General features: G+C 48.0%; 1 long non-coding RNA gene across 4 annotated transcripts; it reads left to right on the forward strand.

Moving 5' to 3' along the window:
• Positions 1 to 6,030: 6,030 nt before the first annotated feature.
• Positions 6,031 to 24,425, forward strand: LOC149346602 (uncharacterized). Of its 4 annotated transcripts, none has more exons than XR_016292099.1 (6): positions 6,031 to 6,317; positions 6,932 to 7,009; positions 15,725 to 15,877; positions 18,076 to 18,165; positions 21,939 to 22,065; positions 24,331 to 24,425. It is a non-coding gene; the product is annotated as an uncharacterized LOC149346602 (long non-coding RNA). The 4 variants fall into 4 exon arrangements; XR_016292101.1 differs by having other exon boundaries at positions 6,031 to 6,249; XR_016292100.1 differs by lacking the exon at positions 15,725 to 15,877.
• Positions 24,426 to 24,530: the final 105 nt, after the last annotated feature.

Raw genomic sequence — 24,530 nt, forward strand, 5'->3', positions numbered from 1 at the left:
GACGATGCTTCTTTGGAAGGGGGGTAATGCCACGTATCATTGTAGTGTTTGTTGTGTAGTGTTTGTAGTGTTTGTTGTGTAGTGTTTGTTGTGTTGTCTGGGGGAGGTGCTGGGTAGCCTTCCATGTACCGGACACCCCCTACAAGCCGTGACGCCAGCCCTCTGAGTCATCAACCGCAGGACCTGAGTCCAGTCCACCGCGCTAGCCGACGCCTGCAAGGGGACGCACCAGAGTTCGGGAATCTGCCGGACCCTACCCGGAAGCGAAAGCAAGTACCAACGTCCATCATGACCTTGCCCCAGACGACCACTCCAATCATTCTGCAGCAGCCCCGGGTGCCACCAACCTTCGGCGCTTCGCCTGGCGCCGACCCCGAGGAATGGCTGGAGCAGTTCGACCGTGTGGCTGTCTTCAACAACTGGGACGACGCCATGAAATTTAGGTACGTCTTCTTCGCCCTGGAGGGACCAGCGAGAGTCTGGTTCGAGAATCAGGAAGACACCAGAAATACTTGCAAACGAAGCTCTTTATTTGGGCTGACTTGCGCCCTCAAAAGAACTGAATCACTCGGCGGCGGCGTAAGCAACAGGCGTGCTCGGCGGTCGTCGAACTACGAATGTCCGCCGCTCGCGGCATCGCTCAATTTAAAGGCGGCAAGGAAACTTCCAGATAACAGGACAAGATCATCTACAGTAATCTAGAAAAACCTAGATGCAGCCCTTCATGGCTGCGATCAATCGAGATTAGTCTGGTCGCTTCTCGCGCCACGAACAAAAGTGATAACAACCCTTTCCTGCAGCCTTGAGCGTGAACGAACAAACACTACAATGATACGTGGCAATATCGATTTGCACTACCCACAGAATCGGGATCAGCTTAGTGGAAAAACGCATTGGTGAAAGGAAAAGAAGGCATGTTTGAAACCTGGAAGGACAGCAAAAGCGGTAGCAGCTTCGTAGAGGGCTATCGGCTCAAACAATGTTGGCAGGAATAAACGGGTACACCACAAATATCGCGTCTTTTTCTCGCTCGGGGCTTACGGGTCGCAGTAGCAGAGAAAAACTAGACGCGAAATGTATATAACTGCGCTTGGGAAAATAGCAGCCTTTGAGAAAAATCAAGAACCGAGCGTAGGCAGGAGATTTTCGAGGTTGCTGGTCGCCGTGTTTGCGATGCGCGTAGCTCACTGGAGATCTTCCTAAGTTGCCAGCCCTTCTACTGGGCTTAGCGCATGTCGAAACTAGAATGCGCTGCAAGGTTCTTTTGAGGCGCCAGAAAGAGGCAGTATGCCTTTCGGAGGAAAATTCGCTGGAGTAAGGTTCAGCTTTTGGCGCCAGCATTCGAAGTTTGCTCAAGAATTATTACTGGACCGTGTGTTTGTGCTTCGGCGTAGGTCAAACAACTTATATAGGCCATTCGTTGAACTTGCTTCTAGACCGAGAGCTCTACACCTAGGGGTACAACTTCAGATTTCGATGGAGATTAGAGAATGACCTTCAACGCCTCACAAGGTCAAACTGAACTTAACTGTGTGGTGGTATAGCCCATGCTATGGAGGTATGACCACGTTATCAGATGACTACGATCATTGGTAACTGAACTTAATCACTGACCTTGACCTTGATATTTGAACTGAGGCAGTGCATACCATGCTTAACACAGCTTTCGCACGTACAACAAGGTTCAAGCCTCGTTGAACACCAGCCATTTTGAAACAACAGCGCGAATAAGAACGGGGACGAAAGTAAAGACAACACAACGAGCCGATTCCCACATTGTCAGGCTCTGTCTTCAATATAGCAATAGTATTATACAAACAGAGGGATAAGACCACGCGGAAGATTGTGGAATCATACCATGTCGCAAAAAACCGGACCACGTCCATCAGCAAGGGCACAATTTTACAGATAAATAGCTCGCATTCCTGGACTCAAGTTGAGGGCTCATAGAATTCTATATTGGTTCTTATCTCTGACTGCACACTCCTCCTTTTCTTAATTTCTTCCTCATGCGTATATAAACTGCATTTCAATTCAAATAAAGTTAGTTAAGAGGCAGCGCTCATTGTGTTGTCTTTACTTTGGTACCCGTCCTTATTCACGCTGTTGTTTAATAATTGACAAATTCCAATTCGCTCTTCTTTTCCAGCTATTTTATTGTTGAGCCAGCAGGTGTGGTCTCACACTTATAGAGCAAACTTAGTTGGAGGCTACCATGCCGTTCGTATAGCGCATCATCGCGCTTTAGTGAGCAAATACGCTCTGATGAGTGTGCGCCTTGCTTTTTCAGCATATCTCTGATCGTGTACGTCCACCTTTCCACCCAACTGCCAAGACAAAAGCACCGTGCGCCTGCATTCTTGGGCCATGTCGCGGGGTTGGAAATCGGCAAACCGCCACTAAGGCTACCGTATCTCATACTTAATAATATCGCGTGCGATGTTGCAGGGACCAAGCTCAGCTATAGGGGCGCACTCACGGAAGAATGCAGGGGAAGCAAACATGTTGGTGACACGTGCTTCATAGTTATTGCCACGAGAAATTATTCCGCGGGTCTATATGATTCATTTCACATTCAAGATCGGAACAGAGAGAGACTGATCTTTATGCGAGTCATTCACAGAGTGGCCATTATAGAAACCTGATCGACGCAAACAGGTTGCATTCCACTCCGCGCGTTACCCAGCGATATAGCCCCCGAGAGAGAGCGTTATTATAGGAGTCCAACCATTTCCCAGGCTAAGCACACAAGCGCCACTGGGTAGTCCCAGTTCTGCGTTTCCTCGTGCTTTGCCTAATTGAATCCGGGTACGTACACCGCCTTAGGCGAAGCTTTGTGCGGCGTGATTGCGTCTGCCTCTGTCCTAGCAGTAACCACCGCGAGTTTCTCGAGGTTCGCTGCTTACCGGCGCGTAGTAAGGGGTCTCTGGACGACAGTTTACACAGCCGGCCATGTGGCAGGGCCCGGGAGCGTGGCGAACTAGTTGCAGCTCATTTCTCAAGAGGAGCGCAGCTGCGAATGTCACAACCGCTCGTGTTGTTACCATCTCACGTTGTGTCTGCACAGTGCTGGACATTTTTTGCCTTACCTCTGTGCACCACAATTAAAAGGCACTAAGGGAATGAAGAAAACAACGAGAAGAAACATTTGCTCGTTATTTTCCGTTAGATAGCAAAGTAGCAATGCAAGAAAGTTGCAGAAAACTAATGCTCATCTCTGGACAGCATGACAGTAACTAACTAGCAAAGCACCATCACTGTTTTAGTTCTTCCAACGGTTGAATTGTACGTGAGTGTGTTCTGCAGCAGTTTATTAAGGGTAGTTATAATCATTTATTAGACTCGTTTACTAGTTTTCTCTCCGTCTGGCGTGACGTCACAACAGAGGTCAAGCTAAAGGTCAAACGTGAATCCGCCGGGACGACGCTGAAGGCTCAAAACCTAGTGCAGTATTGCTGTCGCAATAATAAACCGAGTTCGGGCGCAGCCGCAGAGGCCGCATTTCGCTGCAGGCGAAACATCGTGTATTTGCATACATATCGCATATTGCCACCCTACCCTCTTCTTTCGATCACCTCTTTCTTCCCCCTCGCCCTGTCCTTTTATTCCCCCAAGCCACAGCTCAGACGCTTCAGGTTTCGATCGCAGATGTCGCGTCTAGTAACATCTTTTCTTCACATTTTTATTTTTATTAATAAGCAGCCACTAACGACAACGAACGTAAAGGGCCTGTGTGCTCAACTGATGCCAGTGCAGGTCGAAATTATTCCGGAGCCCTGCACTACGGCACCTTTAAAACGCATCTTTTTGGCGTCAGTTTCTGCGTTTCGCGGCGTTGTAGTCGCCGTTGTCCGTTGTAACCAGCATTCGACACCTTAGTAGAGCTTTAAGCTGCGAAGCCCATGGAGCGGGAGCTTTGAAAGCAAAGGAAAGGAGATGATGATGATGATGATGATGGTGATGATGAAAACTTTATTTGTAACAAGGGAGTTTTGGACGCATAACTTCCCTCTTGGAACAGTGCACACCTCAATCGATTTTTAAGCTACGTCGCGGTAGTGACAGATGTGTGCTGCATGCGTTGGAATTGACAACATTGTGCCATTTTAAGGAAAGGAAGTGCGCATAACGCTCCCTGGGTCAGTGGATGCCTGAATCGTGCTTATAGGTGCGTGGGTGATCAGAGAGATATGGGGGCTGCAGGCATTGACAACACTGTGCCAGAAACGCGGCGCTGACGCCATAGTCCTTCGGCGTTCGTTGTGTTCATTGCCGTTGGCGTTGACAACGTTTTACACTACGATCATTTTAAAGAAAAGAAGTGCGCATAACAGGCTCCCTGAGCCAGTGGAAGGCTGAATCGCGCTTATAGGTACTTGGGGTGAAGAGAGAGAGATATATGGGCTGCAGGCATCGAGAGCTTTGTGCTAGAAACGCGGCGCTGAAGCCATAGGCCGCCGGCGTTCATTACGTTCATTGGCGTTGACGTTGGCAACGTTTTACATTGTAATTATTTTAGGAAAGGATGTGCGCATAACTGGCTCCCTGGTCAGCGGACGCCTGAATCGCGCTTATAGGCATATGGGGTGATGAGAGCGGCTCTAACGCTGCATGCGTTAGAGCCGACAATGGTGAGCCAACTCTCACGATCAACAATTAACTGCCACCTGCCAGGGTGGCAGAATGGGTGAGGACTTCAATGTAGTACATATAAAGACAAACAGGAAATTCTTGCCAATATGCGGGAGAACATCCCTTTCCTCTCGCCCGTAACGCCTCCCACGCCTGTGACATCCTCGCGAAATACTTGCACAGACCTCGTCTTTAAGAACCAGGCATTGGTGCAGCAAGTCGCCTCTTCCCTCCGCATCCTTTCCCTCTGCCGGGCGGAACCCTTCCCCGCGGGACCTAGAGAACCTCAAGACCTGGGAGGACTGGGAGACCCTGCTGCGCTCGGAGGACTCGGCCGTGCAGACCATCGCCACCGGCCGGGCTGCTTGCGTTATGGACCTTAGGAACATAAACACTTGAGTGCAGTGGGGTCGTGCGGGGACCCTGGAGCGTGCCCCGAATTCCTTGTACAATAAAGTTTTTTCTCTATTTCTCTCTCGAGCATATAGGCATCTATTTCTCCGACCACAAAGCTTCCTTCATGGCAATCAAGACCTGTTAGTGGAATGTTTATTCAAGGAGGAATATGTGTCTGTAATTGTTATGTTGTCTGTAATTGTACATACATGTCATGCTCAAATTCTTTGCTTCACTCTATCAAAAGCTTAGTCAGCTGATGAGCTTCTCTCAAATTTCGCATTAAAAAGTAAGGTAATCTTCGGCAATTTTTATTAGCAATAAATAGCCACTAACAACAACGAAAGCAAAGCGCCAGTGTGCTGAGCTGATGTCAGTGCGCGTTAGATTCCCAGGCGGCCGAAATTATTCCGGAGCCCTGCACTATAGCACCTTTTTTTTTCACTTTCTTTTGTCGCTCTCACTTTCCTCCCCTCAGTAACAGTGCGGTTCAGTGCGGTTTTTTCTAAACCAATTTTTTCCGCTGCTCTGCACCAGTGGGAATTTCTCCCCGTGTTCTCGCTGTAAACACGGAAGCGAATGCGAAAGAGAACCCACCGTGGTGGCTTAGTGGTAAGGCGCTCGTCTTCCGAGCCGGAGTACCCGGGTTCGAACCCGATCGCGGCGGCCGTGTTTCGATGGAGGCGAAATGCAAGAGGCGCCCCTGTGCTGTCCGATGTCAGTGCACGTTTAAGAACCCCAGGTGGTCGAAATCATGCCGGAGACCTGCACTACGGCACCTCTTCCTCTCTTTCTTCTTTCACTCCCACCTTCCTCCCTTTCCTTACGGCGCGGTTCAGGTGTCCGCCGATATATGTGATGCAGATACTGCACCATTTCCTTCCCTCAAAAACCAATATACCAATTTTACCATGAAAGAGCTGAAAGAAAGAGAGAGAGGGAGAGATCGAGTGCACGTGAGCAAGTGAGCACTTGAGCACGACTTGTTCTGCTGACGTGGCAGTCCACTCAATCAGACGGGCCCGCGATATCAGTCCAGGAAGAGACGCCATTGTGTTCGGGTCATGTCGCAGGTGCAGCGTCTCGGAAGGCACAAAAGGGACTGCTTGAAGGCGCCGGCAAAAACTGGATGACTTTTCATATTTATGTGGAGTGATATGGACCCAGCAGAAGCTTTCCCCGGCATCTTCCTCGGTGCTGGAGCAGACGTCATCGTGCATGGTGAGGACTACAGTGCCCTCTTAACAGTACGAAGACATAGGATGTTCCGGAACAGCGAGGGTGGACAGGTAGACCTAAGCCTTTTTTTTTAGTACATCTCATTGGAAGTCTGCGGCAGACTAGTTTGCCCGGTAACTGGTCTTAAAGCCAACATTACACACTGCCGCATTTTCATGTTTTCCACGGTGGTCAAAGCGCTCTCTGCTCAGTGCATGTAGGTGTCGTAGCGCTGGACGTGCGTCGACGCTAGCTTCGTCGACGCACGTTGTGCATTCAAAAGCTTCTCGTCACATAACGAGAGGGCAGCCGCTCATTGCTCGTGCGGTTTACTGTATGCCACGTGCATCCTCCCGATGTACTACTTCTTCGAGAGTTCGCGACTATCACATAGCGCATCGGCTTCCTCGGTTCGATGTGTTCAAGGTGGCGGCGACTGGCGTTCTTATCATCCTGTCCACTTGAGAGCGAATGCAGCCTCGCGCATTAGCATTCGCGACTAGGCCTAGTACTGAGAATCGTTGAGTCGACGAGTGTGCCTTAAAAAATATAACAAAACTTAACATTTTGACAGTGAAGAATGATTGAATGCGCTTTCGAACGCATGCCGGTAGGCGTTGTGGGGGCCTGAAAGACTCTTCGAGTGTCCCAGAATCTTATCAGGCCTTTCCTTTTACACTTTTAGGAAGAAGGAATTCGCATCCATGTGAAAGAAGCGGTGAAAGAACCACAGCATGGCCGTGAGGAAATGAGCGACGCCGACGTGAGTACAATTTCGACATCGTTAAAACCTATAGCCGGCGTAGCTGGTGTCAGGCTCCTTAATTCATGATTACCATGGGAATAGGCGACCACATGAAAGAGAATATTAGGACAACCAACTATTGATTTTGATTTTGCTTCTAGTTTCTTGCCCAAATTTCTGTAATTCTGACCCAAAAGACGCGGGTTCGATGCCTGCCTTGGAGGTCGAATTTCGATAGAGGCCAACTTCGAGAGGTCCGTGTACTCTGCGATGTCAGTGCACGTTAAAGAATCTCGTGTGGTAGAAATTTCCGGAGCCTTTCACTACGGCGTCCCTCATCGCCTGAGTCACTTTTAGACGTTAAACCCCCGTGAAGCCATAACCCCCCCCCCCTTTTTTTTTGCTTCATCGTGTCTACATCTTATTTTGCTCATGACCTGGACTTTAGGAAAATTCTCCACATCGCGTCAGTTTTTGAAAAAGTGGCACCTGTTCCATACGCAGCAGCAAATAAAAATGTTTCGAACTCTTGTAACTCTTTTCTGTGGCAGCTCATACACGCAGATTTGTGCCTTTAGGAAAACAACTGCTTACGCACTTCGCCACTTTCTCTTTGTCTTGAATCTTCCTGGAGCAACTTGGGCTAGTGGAAGTTTGCAACTAATTTCCACAGCCATCCGCCGCGGTGCCTCGGCTACTGAGCCGGAGTACCCGTGTTCGAGCGTGGCCGCGGCAACCGTGTTTCGATGGAGGCGAAACGAAAGGGCGCCCGTGTGCTTCCCGGTATCAGGTGGGAATAATTCCGGAGCCCTCCACTACAGCACCTCTTCCTCTCTTTGAGATGCCACCTTCCTCTCTACTCTCACAGTGCGTTCGTATGTCCACCAAGAAGTGAGGCAGCTACTGCGACCTTAGGCTCGACCACCCAAAGCCGTAACCTGCAACACGCCTGCAGAATTAGTAGTTTAGGTTTGGTTTATTAGGGTTTTACGTCCCAAAGCGACTCAGGCTATAAGAGACGCCGTAGTGAAGGGCTCCGGAAATTTCGACCGCCTGAAGTTTAACGTGCACTGACATTGCACAGTACACGGGCCTCTAGAATTTCGCCTCCATCGAAATTCGGACGCCTCAGCCGGGATCAAACCCGCGTCTTCTGGTCAGCAGCCGAGCGCCGTAACCACCGAGCTACCGCGGCGGGTGGAAATTAGTCGTTTCTGAAGGAAATAAATGGCGTAGTAACTGTCTCACATCTCAGTGCAAGGAGAAAGAGAAATAAACGCAGTAGTGGAGCGCTTGCGAATAATTTGGACCACAAGGGGAAACATAACGTGCCCCGACATTACTTCTAGAACTTCTAGCTGCATTCTCGGCGAAAGCCGGGGGATGAGTGAAGCCCTCTTTAGGGTAACGTGGCATAAACGCGCCACAGAATAGGTCACCACAATTCGTTGTCTTATTGGCGTTGGCAACGTTGCACAATCCGCTTTTTGAAGAAAGGAAAGGCGCATAAATCGCTCCCTGGTTCAGTGGACCCCTAAACCGCACTTTGAGGCAGCTGGCTGTGGTGTGCAGCTACAAAAAAAATTGAGGGCGCTTAATCTTCGCCTCAAGGAATGGAACGCGAGAGCGTGTTGCAGCGCTGCCAGGGAGTCAACGGAACGGAACGCCATCGCCCTTTCGGCAGGACGTCTTGCCCGTTGGAAACACCGTTGAACATCGTTTTTATTGCGAAAGCAATACTGCTCGAGATTTCCGCTCTTGGCCGTCGTCCCGGAGAATCCACCATTGACCTTTAGCGTTTCTTGAATTGCTGAATGCAAGTATAATCGCTAGCTCATTGCTGCAAGTATCTCGCACTCAATTTGAGACATCGTTACTGAACCTCCTCTGTGGTTTTTCATCCCATTCATCCCCATCACCAACAGGAACGCCTATGTATGAAGCCATTTACTGTAGCTCTAACTCTCAAAGGGCAAGGCATCGCATTGAACGGGTGGTGGCGTTCCGTGGACTGCCTGCCAGCGCTACAACACGCTGTCGCGTTCCACTCCTGAAGGCGAACTTTAAGCGTCAATAACTAACTTTGATAACATAACCCTTACTAAAAGCCCCACCAAGACATACCACCAGCCAACCTAGGCGCAGCCCGGGGAAATTGCTTTCGCAATTACCGGGCTTAACCTAATGAAGCCATAGCCAATTTTTTTAATTAGGTGGCGCCGTAGTTGCCTCACATATCGGTTATCAATGCATGGGGCTGTAAGGTAAATATAAAGAAATGTCTCCGTTCACCGTTCGGCAATAATTTACTCCACCTGCGCTCCTTTACGCGCGGAAAAATCCAAACAGACACAGATGCATTTTGCATTTCTTCATCCAACCGCGGCGAGGAGTCCACCTGCCTATTACAACAGAGCAACCGAGTGTCCCTGCCATTGAACTAACACTGCAGATGCGTAAGTTGGCCGATGAAGAGAGAATGAAAAACTTTTATGAGCAAAATGAAATTTTTAGAAGAGTTGGAGGGGTCGCCCGGATCTACGGCGTCTTGCGACCTTGCGCAAACCGCGGTGCCTGTGTGAAAGTGGCTGCAAGGGGCTGTTTATTGTAAGAATATTCTTGTATAATATTGCATCATTGCTATGAGCCCTGACGTCATAAACGGTAGCTGCAATGTTAAAAGGACAAAGGAATGAAATAGGAAAAAAAATTAGATGTGGTTCAGCTCTGGTTAAACCTGGAGGACTGCGAAAGCAACATCTGCGCGTAGCCATATATTTTTGCGTGAGCTACATTGCCCAAAGTCTCGCCGTTTCGCGTGCTCTTGCACGACCATCTGCGCATGCGCGGGGAGCAAGTGACGTCACTACGCACAGCGGGTGTGCCTTGCCGCGCGCACTCGCCTTCTTTTCCTGAAAATGATTGCAGTGTAAAACGTTCACAACGCCAACGCCAATGAACGCCATGAAAGCTGATGGCCTATGGCTTCAGCGCCGCGTTTCTGGCACAACCTTGCCAATGGCTGCTGCTCCTATCTCTCTCTCTCATCCCCCCACGTCATGGAGGAAGAAAAACTAGGAGGGACCATGACGTCACAATCTTGAAGCCTAGTCATAAAAAATATAATGGAAAGCATCATGGGAAATAGGCCCTCACGTGACAAGGCAGTGGTAGCTCTTAGCTGGATTTCGGTTTCGGTTTCGCTCTCTCGCTGTACGAGCAACTACGTGACCATCTGCTTGCGTTCACTGACGGCTCCGCGGTGAGCGCAAACTGCTCGCTCGCCGCAGCGGCCACCATCCCCGAGCGACGCGTGCGCTGACTGCGGCGCAGTGGAGACACTTGGAGCACATGCTCCTTCGCTGTGCCGCTTCTGCAGTGCCGCGTCGCGAGATTCTCGCGGCCTGCAGGGCGCTGGGAATCATCCCGGACAGTCTCGAAGCGCTCCTGTGGCCGCGCGGCACTGCGCGCACCCGTGATATTCTAGCCTCTATACCCGTGACAGAACAGTGGTGAGCCTCTGTGCGTTCATCGAACAGGCGGGCTTGACTTCCCGCTCGCTCTTCGCCAGGTAGTGCACGCGTGACACGAACGCTCCGTGGGTGCTACCTCCGACGGTATACGCGGCCGGGCGCCCCACCCCGGCCGCTAGTGCAGTATGCCGCGCGCGCGATTAGTCCGAGACAGGACGCTACGAGCGCGCGGCTATGTATACATACAGTTTACTTCTTTTTGTAAGTGATTGTGCGCAGTGGCCGGGAGACCCCGCGCAGGGGCAGACGTAAAGCCGCCGGCACTCGCTCGACAGCGAGAGAGAGAGAAATACTTCACTGCTGAATTTCACGTCGGAACCGCCTATGTGCGCGCGCGTATTCGGCACGACTTGTGCCTTGAGAATAGCGGAGAACGGAGGGCCCATGGGCGGCCCGAAGTCCGCCTGACCGAGAAATAGAATCTTGCGCAGCGCGCCGGAGCGCTCGTTCAACACGTCCGTCCGCCGTGAGCGCTCTGGAAGCCGCCGCGCCCTTTTTTAGAGGCTCGTTTCTTCGCCTACTCTCGAGTTCTCCGCTCATAGCATGCGCTGAAATAAACGCTCCGTATGTGTGTATAACGACGAAAGGAATTCCTCTCCATTCTCTTTATGAACCACAGTTGAACAGTGACGAGGTCGCGGCCGCACCCTTTGATGCAAAGTTTACCCGCAGTTTTCTACAGTGCACCCAAAAACTCAAGAGTGTAATCAACAGAGACGCGGAGCCTTCAGACAACCTCGAGCTCGGTACGCATTCCGCCAAAGCGCTGCGCTGCGCTACTTCGGAGCACGGACGTTCACTAAAAAGAACCGCTGGCTGGCAGTCTGGTAACTGTGGAGGAGGGCCTATTTCCCATGAGTCAGTGCGCAAAAGGGCCCTCGGCAGCGGCGTCAGAGGAGGATGGCTTGCAGAGGCTGAGCGCACTCCCTCCTAGTTTTTTTACCTCCATGCCCCACGTACATATAAGCACGGTTCAGGCGTCCACTGACCCAGGCCTTTCCTTAAAATGACCCGAGTGTGAAACGTGGTAAACGCCAATGAACACAGCGAACGCCGACGGCCTATGGCTTGAGCGCCATGTTTCTGGCACAACGTTGCCAATGCCAACGCATGCACCGCACAACTGTCACTACCGCCACTTAGAGCATGGTTGAGGTGTCCACTGTTCCAAGAGGGCAGTTATGCGCCTTCCATCTGGTTCAGGTGTCCACGGAGATGTGGACACCTCGCCCTCACCTCACGCTAAGTATACCCTGGCATAGCAGAGCTAATCCACTCCCAATTTTAAGGCGAAAGCCTTTAATGCCTCATACTGTCGTGACCAAGGAATGTTAGCAAATGTGTCCGCGTTTCGGCGTCACTACTTAAAACACAGGTGCGCAGCGCGGCAAACACACACCGTAACTGCAGCCGGGCTCTCTGAAGGAACGAGTTGGTCGTCCATAATCTACAGCTGGTATGACGTCACAGCGGCAGTAGCGCCACAGGTGCGCGGCGCGGCGTAACTGCAGCCGGGCTCTCTGAAGGAGCAAGTTAGTCGCCCATATTCACTCCGCTAAAGGTCAAACGCAACTGCGGCCGGGTCACGCGAAGGCTTGAAAGTGCGAGTAGTACTGCTTTCGCAATAAAATTCGAAGACACTTAAGGTTCGCGTTTAGGAGTGGAACGTGACAGCATGTTGCAGCGCTGCCAGGGAGTCCACGGAACGCCATCGCCCGTCCAGCGCGACGTCTTGCCCGTTGCAAACCGCTTTGAACGTAGCGCATTTTTAAGGAGAGGAAACGGCTCAGTAAATTGTCTCACATCTCGGTGGATACTCGAACCCCGCCGTAACGAAAGACAGGTAGGGGGGAGTGAAAGAAGAGAGAGAAAAGAGATGCTTGGGCTTAGCTTTGGTTAAGCCTAGGTAATTGCGAAATCAATATCTCCTTGGCTACGCTATGTGTTTCGCTTATGGTTGGTTAATATCTTAAGCTTCGCCTCTGAGTGTGAAACGCGACAGCGTCTTGCAACGCTCCCAGGGAGTCCACCGAACGTCATCGCCCATTTGGCTCTATGCCTTGCTCGACGGTAAATTGGTTTTTGAGGGAAGGAAATGTATCTCTCTCGCATTTCTCGGTGGACACCCGAACCTCGCCTAACATTTCCCAATGTTAATTTTCCCAATGTTGTGTGGTCTAATGTGCGTTCCTATTGTAATCCTTTTTCTAGTGAAGCTGAAGATTTTTGAATTTCTGCAGCCATTTCAACTTGTTGCCGCTCGTAATGCAGCAACTCGAATTACTTCTGCTACTTCTAACATCTTAGATTTAGTGCTCACCACTTCACCTGATCTTTTCCAGCCCATATCGTATCTACAAGGGTTAAGTGATCACTTACTGCTTCATTTTTATTTAACCTACACCATGCCTCACCAGAGCAACTACAAGAAATATATCCGGGACTACAAAAATGCTGATTTTGATGCCGTTAACCGTGAACTGTGTGTTTTTTTAGACGATTACTTACCCAGATTTCATGACCGCTCCGTGAACGCCAACTGGAATTTGTTTACAGAAAAAGTTTCATCGCTCATCGATAAATATGTTCCGCGCATAGTTATCGCATCTAACCGGCAATCACCATGGTTCACTAAAACGTTGAAAAGGCTCAGTAACAAGAAAAAACGTATCTTTCGAAAGGCAAAACTAACCTGTTCTCAAGTTCGTTGGAATGCTTATCAGGCCGCAGCTACCGAATACAAAAAAGCACTCAAGCTCGCCAAGGATTTATTTTTCAATACTACATTACCATTTCTTTTAATTAGTAACCCTAGGCAATTCTGGAACATCGTTAACAAAAGAGACGATACTGCTATCGCCCTTAAGGACTCAGCCGACGCACTTATCCGGCCTGATGAGTGTGCGAATGTTCTAAACTCTGTATTTGTCTCTGCTTTTTCAAAAAATGTGTGTTCTGTACCACATACATATCCCGATGCTGACTTTTTGCCAATGGACCCTATTATCTTTGATATTGCTGGCGTGGAAAAAATGACAGAAAAACAAAAAATTTCTTCATCATGTGGGGTTGATAACATCAATTCAAAGTTTCTGATCAGCCGCCGCGGTGGCTCAGCGGTTATGGTGTTCGGCTGCTGACCCGAAAGACGCGGGTTCGATCCCGGCCGCGGCGGCTGGAATTTCTTTGGAGGAAAATTTCTAGAGGCCCGTGTACTGTGCGATGTCAGTGCACGTTAAAGAACCCCAGGTGGTCGAAATTTCCGGAGCCCTCCACTACGGCGTCTCTCATAGCCTTAGTCGCTTTGGGACGTTAAACCCCATAAACTAAACCAAACCAAAGTTTCTGATCAGGACTAAAGTATACAGCGCTATAATTCTTTCTCATCTTTTCCAGCAATCTCTTGACACAGCCTGCATTCCTGGCGACTGGAAGGTCGGGAAGGTTATTTCCTTGCACAAGTCTGGAGATAAACATTCAGCGCTTAATTATAGACCCATTTCTCTAACGAGGATTCCATGCAAAATCATGGAGCATGTAATTTACTCTCACCTGGCATCATTCCTACAGTCAAATGCCTTTTTTACAGATTATCAGCATGGACTTCATAAGTCATTTTCCTGTGAAACACAACTCTTATCGTTTACGCATGATCTGAATTCCATTCTTGACTCGGGTTCCATTGTCGATTGTATATTCCTAGATTTTTCCAAAGCGTTTGACAAGGTTTCACATCAACTGCTTTTTTTTAAACTAAGCAAACTTAACTTTGACACTAACATTCTTCCATGGTTGCATTCTTTTCTTACTGATCGTTCACAATTTGTCACAGTAAATAACACTTGCTCTTTCACATCGCCAGTCGAATCAGGCGTACCACAAGGCTCTGTGTTGGGGCCTTTGCTTTTCCTAATATATATCAACGACTTGCCTATTAGCATATGTTCATCAATTAACCTTTTTGCAGATGACTGCGTCATATACCGCGAAATTAACACTGACGCTGATGTAACTCTTCTTCAGTCCGATATCGATCATGTTCTTGACTGGGCTAACACCTGGTGCATGGAACTAAACCCTAAGAAATGCAAGTACACAAGTACATGCGTCTTTCTCGTTGTAATACTTCACTGCCCACGTATCATCTTAATAAGAGCAGCATCGAATCCGTGTCTTGTTACAAATATCTAGGCGTAGTTATTTCTTCTAATCTCTCTTGGAACACGCATGTAGATTATATAACTAACAACGCTAATCGCATGCTGGGCTACTTACGCCGAAATTTTTATCTTGCTCATAGTTCTGTAAAATTACTTCTTTATAAATCGTTAGTTCGTACTAAACTGGAATATGCTGCATCTGTTTGGGACCCCAGTCAAGAGACGCTCATCTATCAACTGGAATCCGTCCAGAACCGGGCGGCTCGTTTCATTCTTTCAAATTATCATCGCAACTCCAGCGTCACGACTATGAAAACAAGCTTGTCACTACCCCTGCTGTCACAACGTAGAAAAATATACCGTCTTTGCCTGTTCCATAAGATTTATTACGATAAACCCATTCTGAGGAATAAAATGTTACCACCCTTTTACATTTGACATCGCATTGACCATCGTCATAAGGTTGGTATTCCTTCATGCCAAACCAACCATTATCACAATTCATTCATCCCAAGTACGTCAGCAAGCTGGAATCACCTTCCCGGATCTATCGTCGAAATTTCAGATAATTCTATGTTTAAATCTGCTTTAACCAACCTGCTGCTGTCATAAACTCGAGAATACTTAACACTGTCATCTTTTTTTTTTCCTTTTTACGGTTGTTCCACTTGTTTTATATGCGCGTGTTACTGCCCTTTGAACGTGATTTCTCTTGTCGTTTGTTTTTATTGTATGCTGTTGCTTTTTGTTGTTGTTTTCATTCTGCGATATGCGCTGTTTATTTTTTACTTGTTTTGACGTAACTTGTTTGTTCGTTTTTTTTTTCTCTGGGCTTCATTTATGTCTAATTATTAAGTGTATCTACAGCTGTATTTTTTGTTTCACTTTCGTGTGTAATCCACTCACCTCTGTAATGCCCTCTGGCCCTGAGGGTGATGAAATAAATAAATAAATAAATAAATAAATAAATAAGGGAAGGGAGAAAGATGGGAGTGAACGAGGACGCTGTACTAGCTAGATGCGCCTTTGTTCGGTCGCAGGTTGTCGACCGGCCGCGAAGTTGTAGCTGCGGCGCACTGAAGAGCCGACTTGGTGCCCCATCTCTCGCTCTGGTATGACGTCAGTAGTCACATGACCGACCACCGGCCGTGCAGGGTAGGCTGCGGTACCGCGAAGAGGCGACACCTGGCGTAGTACTTTCGCAATAAAAGAGATGCTGTGTCTCAGGGCCGTAATGGACGACACGAGAATTGGATTTGAGGAAAGGAAGTTGCAGTAACTGTCTCACACATCTCGGTGGACACCCGCAACCCCGATTATAGGTTTCCTGTTAGAATTCCTGCCGCAAGCTCTCTAACTAAACCAATAAGTTTATGCTACTCGAAAGGCTGAATGGTATTACACCATCTGGAACATTCTGCGGCAAACGGTTGGCATGATACTTTTTTTTTTCCATCGCGATGCCAGCAACTACAACTACAACGCCGACGGCTTTTCGACCGAACGCTAGAGCGTGAACGACTATGTGAGGGATACTGAAAAAAGCGCCATAGGACAACAGAAACTTGCAGATGCACCCGGCGAACGCTGTAGCCGCATTTTCTTACCGACGAAAGCCTGCATGACAAAAGTTTGTATACGACAGGACGTGCAGGTAGTCAATACACTGGAACCAAGGTGGAGGTAGCGGAGCCATCGCGGCTTCGGCCGCTTATCTGTTTCTTCAGCAGCGTCCGCTTCGGCGGACGCGGTTGTTGCTGCGACGCGCGTCTTTGCTTTTCTTTTTCTCTTTTCTCTGACCTTTTATTTCTCCTCTATCTGCACGTGGCAGCGGTGGTGGCTCGGCTCGAGCCAGTAGGCAGGCCCATGCGATTTCCTTTTTAAGCGAAGCATATTACTCGCACAACCGAGCTCTTCCTTGCTGCGCCGCGCACGGCCGCGTAGCTACCACTTGACCTTCATCGGCGCACCACGTGATATGACGTCACAACAGCTGTGAAAGCTGGGGCCTCGTGCGTTTGCTCGCGAACGCGCAGCCTCCACCGGCGGCCTAACTCCCGCTCCTACCGCTAGGAGATACTGACGTCACGCAAAAGGCGACGCACTCGTTGAGTCAGTTGTGCAGCGAGATGTCGGCCAGGGAGAGGGCGGCTCGCGAGACCGCAAAACTATGCTTCGCATCCTAGGCTTAACCATAACCTAAGCCAGGCCATTTTATTCTTCTCCCAGTCACAACAACAACAACAACACTAGAACAAACCTTTTAGATGAATCCAAGCTATGACCCGAGATACTGTTATGTATTAATGCTGCTGGGATTTTTCGCTCACAGCCAACGCCAGGGACGACAACGACAGCGGGTTTTCTGCGACACAACACGGGGCCCTTAACGCTATCATGTTAAAATACAACCCCTAGGTCCAGTGCCTTGAAGCGTCCACTGAGCGCAAGTCCCGAAATTCGTATTTGTTCAAGAAAGGAGTAAGAAAACGCTGTTTCCGTCTCATTTCGCGTTATTTTCGAAGAAATCCAACACTTAGGACACAAACGCTTATCTTTGACACTTCAGTGCAAAACCGTAAGCATTCGCAAAGCAGTGTTGGTAAAGTTAGTTTTAGCTGGTGCCAGCACTGATGCAGTTTTCAGTGCACATCATACCAGATCACGTTATTACTAAATACGGGCAAGGTGTTGCAAACTATGCCGCACATGGCACAGACCGAAGCGGACATGTGCAAGACCCCGCCGCGGTGGCTCAGTGGTTAGGGCGCTCTGCTGCTGAGCCAGAGTTCCCGGGTTCGAACCTGGCCAGGCGGCCGCGTTTCGATGGAGGCGAAATGCGGAAAGGTACCTGTGCCGTGCGATGCCAGGGCACCTTTCAGAGCCCACCGCTACGGCAGCTTTTTCTTATCTAGAATTTCGCCTCCACCGAAACTCTAATTTTCTATAGGTGGACAATTGGAGTGTACTGGGTCTGCCCTTTCCCGACTCACTGCCCAAAGTGCGTCGTCTAGCGCGATTTGAAGGTGATCATTTCAGGCTTACCCAGAATAAACTGCTCTGACACAGTTATTTTCGCATGAACGCTGCAGCGAACACCTGAGCTTAGCTAGATGAAGGACTCTTCTATCATGCACCGTCACGTTTGTTGCGGACTAAGCGACCGTCACGTCAGAAAAAAATTTCCTGCTCTGTTTCAGCCGGAACGAATGTGATAACCCTCAAATCGCTCTAAACTACCAGCCACAACCTCGCCGTTGTTCGTGGCATTCGTCGGAGATCGACACTGACTTGGTTCCCGCCTTTTTTTAGCGTTACGCTCCCCATGCTGGAGGGAAAAATCTTTCGCCGTATTTTATAACCAGCTTCCAAATTTCCGACGCATCCGCAGGTGTGACTAAAGAACGCAGTTTCTTCGTTGTCACGGAAACAACTGACGACAGCACCTGACGAAGATCGAGGGCGAGAGTCAAGCTCACAGGTAAACACCTCAGTCTTTCTTGGTGAACACAAAAGCATTGTGCATTGCATGGTTTACGTGGTTAAGAACGTATTCGTTGTCTGCGTAAGGTGGATGAAAATGCTAATGGTCAGTGGTTAGGGCGCTCGACTACTAAGTCCGAGTACTCGGGTTCGAACCCGACCGCGGCGGCTTCGTTTCGATTGAGCGCGAAACGCAAAAGGCGGCCGTGTGTTGTGCGATGTAGGTGAACCGTAAAGATCCCCAGATGGTTCAAAATGTTCCCCAGACCTCCACTACAGCACCTCTTTCTTTCTTTCTTCTTTCACTCCCTCCTTTATTCATGGTAAAACAGCGCGGAAAAAACACGAAGACGGAACAAACACGACAACACGAGCGCTGACTTTCAACTGACGATTTATTACGCACATGTGTACATATATAGCATTCCCGCCAAACACTAAACAGAACAAAAAAACACTGCATCATCACTGAAAATATTAAATCTACATATCTACAAATGCATGCTCCAAAAAGGTGATTTCGCGGTTAGCCAGTGATAATGAGGGCTTACTAATGCATGCTGTACCCCCTTTGTCAATGTGATATGCCTCTACTATTTCTCTTACTATCTGATCCTTATGTTTGAAGATGACGGATGTCTGATGAAGCAATAGGGCGCACGTGTGCTCAGGTTGCCTGCAGTGAAGCGCCAAATTCAAACCGGCTGCCTTGTCCAAAGAATTATGGTGCTCCCTCAGGCGTTCGTTTAGACATCTCCCAGTCTGGCTAACATACCACCCACCGCAAGAAAGGGGAATCTTATAAACAACACCCTCGATGCACTCAACCCTCCTCTCTACGTGTGCTGTGGTACAACCACCACCATCATCAGACATCCGTCATCTTCAAACATAAGGATCAGATAGTAAGAGAAATAGTAGAGGCATATCACATTGACAAAGGGGGTACAGCATGCATTAGTAAGCCCTCATTATCACTGGCTAACCGCGAAATCACCTTTTTGGAGCATGCATTTGTAGATATGTAGATTTGATATTTTCAGTGAGGATGCAATGTTTTTTTTGTTCTGTTTAGTGTTTGGCGGGAATGCTATATATGTACACATGTGCGTAATAAATCGTCAGTTGAAAGTCAGCGCTCGTGTTGTCGTGTTTGTTCCGTCCTCGTGTTTTTTCCGCGCTGTTTTACCATGGATAGTAATAACCAACTTGCCCACCTTTCTGTACTCCTTTATCCCTTCCGCTGCGGCGCGGTTCCGGTGTTCACCGGACTATGAGACAGTTACTATGTCATTTCCTTTCCTCCAAACTAATTTTTAATTTTTTTTCGCCCGGAGAAATTAGGCCATCAACCTACTGCACCTAACGGAATGCATCAAAATTCATTATTACCGGTCGCCGCTGCCATTAGCGTCAAAGAAAGCACGAAAACTGAATGTCGAGAAGGGTAACAGAAAATAACAGCTGGTGATAGCTGTACCAAACTCTGTTCACACTTCTCAAGACCTATTTGCGCTATCAAATTTTTAGTAACTGCTGAAGTATTCAGTCTCTTTCTGCTAAGAGTTTTATTTCGTGTTTCATTAGTCAGTTCACATTTCATTTCATGTCTAGAGGAATTTAATATTTTCTTGTGAATCTATGTCCATGGGGGCGCATGTCCATTGCAATCGTGACAGAAAGTGTCTCTGTAGCATCTCAGTATGCTTCTAGTATGACCGCAACTTCTTTCACGCTCATACAACTGCGCGTGCGAAAGATTTTTGAGACTGACATTTAAAATGGAAATGTTTTTTTTTTTTAATCTGGTTTTGGACGACAGCAAATGGCGCAATAACTGTCTCTCACATCGGTGGATAACCAAACCGCGCCGTAAGAGAAGGAAAGAAGGTGGAAGTGAAAAAAGGGAGACAGATTTGGGGTGGCGGAGGGCTCAGGAATAATTTCGATCACCTGGAGATCTTTAGCGTGCACTGACCTCGCAGAGCACACGGGCGCCTTTTGCGGTTCGCCTCGATCGAAACGCGGCTCCAGCGGACGTTACTATTTTTAAGCCAAACAAGAAAAACAAAAACAGGGATTTGTTCAGTATAGGCTTGATTAATGGCTGTTCTGATTATCCACTAAGTTCCCTCATCTTCTACTCGTAAATCGGAGCACAGCCCGCGGTAAACTACATTCAAGCAAGGTCCAAGGGGGGTAGCACTTTAGCAGTACAGGTGTAGGCACCACAGATCCAATCGTATGAAGACCGCGTTCAAGAGGGGTTTAATGATACGTGCTCCTTATGTATCCGGTAAATAAGTTCTCCAGATTGGCCGCTTAGAGAAATCCTTTATTAATGGGTTTTCTAATTCATATATGCTTGCTGAATGCGACATGTATCAGGCCGCAAGCTTCAAAGGTTTCGATTAAACTGCTTGAAACCTCAGAAGATGTAGGGTGGAATCACCGTCTCTCCTGATCTCTCATGGCGCGCTCATATCAGTAACATCATTTCAGCATCAAATAAAACACTAGGTTTCCTGAAGCGTCACCTCCGTCTTGCCCCACCTGAGGTAAAGCTGCTCGCGTACAAATCATTGGTAAGACCAAAATTAGAATATGCATCTGCCATCTGGAACCCACATCAAGTATATCTAATCACTGCATTGGAATCTGTTCAAAATCGTGCCGTCCGGTTCATTCATTCCTCATACTCGTACGACACCAGTGTTTCAACTTTGAAAGTGAAATCCGGATTGCCACTCCTTTCATTTCGTCGCCGCATCGCTAGCCTCGCTCTTTTTCACAAGTTTTTTTATTCTTCCCTGAATCAAGCACCGTACATCACAGCCGCAGCACGCATATCTCACCGCACCAGTCATCCACTGCAAGTTGCACGCCCATCGTCGCACACTACTACTTTTTCTGCATCGCTCTTTTCGCGAACAGCTTCAGACTGGAACGGCCTTCCCTATGACATCGTCGTCATCGCTTCGCCATCTGTTTTTCAAGCGCGTGTAACAAATCATCTTCAATGTTAATCATTGCTGTTTTTCAAGTGTATTCCCACCCCTTATGTAACACCCCCTGAAAAGGGGGCCTTTAAGGAATAAAACTGAACTGAACTGAACTGAAGGAGGGACGGAAGGTATTCCTCGCAGTGATTACCCCAGCGATAAGACCAAAGCAACTAAATGCGCAGCGGCAAACTTCCATCTCAAGAGGCTGCCTCCAATACCCGGATTTTCACGGCGAGACCGTTTTGCGTAGTCCTCCCTGTGCCGCGATCAGCGCAACTGAACGATGCAGCTAGCGGGAGACCCGAGCTTATATAGCTCATGCTTAGTAGGCTTGAACTATATAAATAGAGGAAGATGGAAGAGATAAGACAAATCTGAAGTGAACAATAAAGCACCGCCTTAAGGGTAAGGTGCGATAAGACAAATGCCTACATGCAGAATGTCATTCTCTGCATTGCATTCATATATTACTGGGAGTCCTCATATCTCTCCTGGCGCAATGGAGGAGCTGCTCAGCGATGCGCCACTGCCCTGTGATGGAAGGTGCTGCCAGCGATGGGCTTTCTGCGTGCCAGGTTGCTGTTACCGAGCGACCAATCGTTAGCTTCCACCTTCGTGTACAATAAGCGACTGCGCAATGGCTCCCATCGGAAAGCGAATAATCTGACAAGCATTGATGAGGAAGGCAGCATTGCTTATATTTAACGCACACTCTTGACTGGGTCGTGATGGGCTGCGCCTTTTGAAGCTCCGCATAATCATGCAGGTGTCAGCATCACGGAGTTGTTCCCGCGGTCGATGGCCATTGGTTCGTGTGGCATACCTGCACCGCGTAATGGCCGACTTTCCGGCGGCGGCGAGTCCTGTAGCATTTGTCGCACTACTATGACCCGGTGAGTTCCTTCCGACGTCCAGCTCTTTCGTTGTTCCGATGCAACACATGTGGCATTGGTTATTTGTGTGTATCGCGATTGACTAATTTTGTGCTGGGATTTCAAGCTAAGGTGTTTTGGCGGGGCTGGATTTGCGTGCACTGTCTGTCCGTTTTGTTGTCTACTTGAGCTCTCGAAGACGCGTATCACGGAACAAGTGGGCGAAAAGCAAAGAGAACGCATTTTTGGTGCTGTTGCATTCAAGAACAAGTTCGCGTGTAGCAATAAGTTTTTTCGCCTCTTAAGTTTAGAGAACGAAGCACGAGCCTAAGCGTAATTCGTTCGAGCTTTTTGGATACATATCCTTGCTTGATGGAAACCTTCCAGTGGTTGAGTGCAAGCTTATTTAAGACTAGAATTGCGGCATTAGCTAAAAAGCAGCGGGTGGTATCTAAACGTTAAAATAGCGGCTGAAATGAGCGCCGGGCTTCATTGATTGTGCCTGCCCTTACATTACTCTTAATCTTAATGGACTAAAAATTAATACAACTAAAACTAAAGGTGTACTGTTCAAAGCCAGAAACAAACATGTGGATATAAACCACCCTCTTGTACTTGGTCCTGAAGTGATAACATTAGTTGATAAACTTAAAATATTGGGTATAACCTTCTCCGCTGATATGACATGGACTAGTCATATCGAATCATTATCAAAACACCTATCAGCAGCAGCAGGTGCAGTATCACGATGCCGGCATCTCTTACCAGTGAAAGCCAGACTCCAAGTTTACCACGCTCTTTTTGCTTCTAGAATTAATTACTGTACACTTGTGTGGGCTACAACGAGCCTTAAGAATCTGTGCATTCTTCATCGTTTGCAAAAGAAAGTTTTGCGCTACATTGGCAATCTCCCACGACTACATGCAACCGGCCAGTTATTTGCAGATTTTGGCATTATCAATGTGATGACTGTCTTTGAATTCCGCTTAGTCTACTCGTTGTTCTTTTCAAGTGAAGATTTTAAAGCATTTTTAACCGCTTCTTCTTGCTTAACTAGTCAAAGAAGTGATCCCCGAACCCGTGCTTCAGATATGTGGTTTCTACCACATCGTCGCACGGGATACTTACTTCAATCACTTACATACCAGGTTCCCTTTGTGCTGAATAAACATGAAAAACTGTGTGCTGATTTCACTACTTTTACTCGGAGACAAGTTCGCGAATATTTCATGAAACGTTGAAACAATCCTTTTGATGCTTTGATTGTATCCCTCTGGTAATACCATCATGTTGCACTGTTATTTTGGTAACCACATATCTATTCTTTATACCTGCGTTTATACCTGCGTTTATACCTGCGTTTATACCTGCGTCTATACCTGCGTCTATACCTGCGTCTATACCTGCGTTTATACCTGCGTTTATACCTGCGTTTATAACTGCGTTTATAACTGCGTTTATAACTGTGTTTATAACTGTGTTTATACCTGTGTTTATACCTGTGTTTATACCTGTGTTTATACCTGTGTTTATACCTGTGTTTATACCTGTGTTTATACCTGTGTTTATGCTTGTGTTTATGCCTGTAATATGTTCCATGTAAAGCAGCTTCCTGCTAAAACTGTCGCCTGCTGATGTATGCGAGGGCCCTCGGCACTCTCAAGCAGTGAGAAACTGCTTTTTCGCTGAGGTGCCCCCCAACCTAGAGTTGGAAAATAAACATTGAATTGAATTGACTCAGGTATAGACGGGGGCGCCAGGGGCTCGCGTCTGCCATTTAAGACTAAAGAAGCAATTATGAATGTTTATGGATAAATAAAGCACAAAAACTGCTTGACTGTGAGCCTAGGAAAAATTTTATGTCCACTTGTGCATTACTGGGAGCCTTAAAACGCGCAAGACACCGTTGCTATCAGCTTGGCGGGCGCTGCAGAAATCTGGGCAGGTTGGCATGAACTGAACTGCACAGAAAATGGTAGAAAGCACAGATGGTAGAAGCGGCCCCAGATTCAAAGCGTCTTAATGTAACCTGGAGCCATAGATCTGGAATAAAGCACAATTCACGCCAGAAAACTCTCAATAGACAATATGCTTTCGGCCTCGGAAAGCCCTCAACATCCCGTCGGGGAAATCCACGCCGAAACGCACCTTCAGCAAAACTAGTCCCTGGTCGCATCATGTCACCTCCCAGAGATAATGCACTTTTTGTGATAGCTTTCGTTTTATCTCTTCTGTGAAACTCAGAGTTGTATTTATTGTGCAATCTTCCAATTTTCTTTTTTTCAGGGGTTCCAGGTAAAGAATTCACCTTTCTTCGATCTTGTAACCAAGTGAAGTTTTGGACACCGGCCCCTTGTTTCGGTATATTCGCTGTTTGTCAGCTCTTTCTCCTAATCAGGAAATTTATCGTTGTTGTGAGTATGTTGCATGATAACGTGCGGATACGTTTATGGCAGATCTGCTATTGAAACCTCTGCGAGGTCTCG

Source organism: Amblyomma mixtum, chromosome 4, assembly GCF_055824585.1.
Source record: "Amblyomma mixtum isolate Tamu chromosome 4, ASM5582458v1, whole genome shotgun sequence".
NCBI lineage: Eukaryota > Metazoa > Arthropoda > Arachnida > Ixodida > Ixodidae > Amblyomma > Amblyomma mixtum.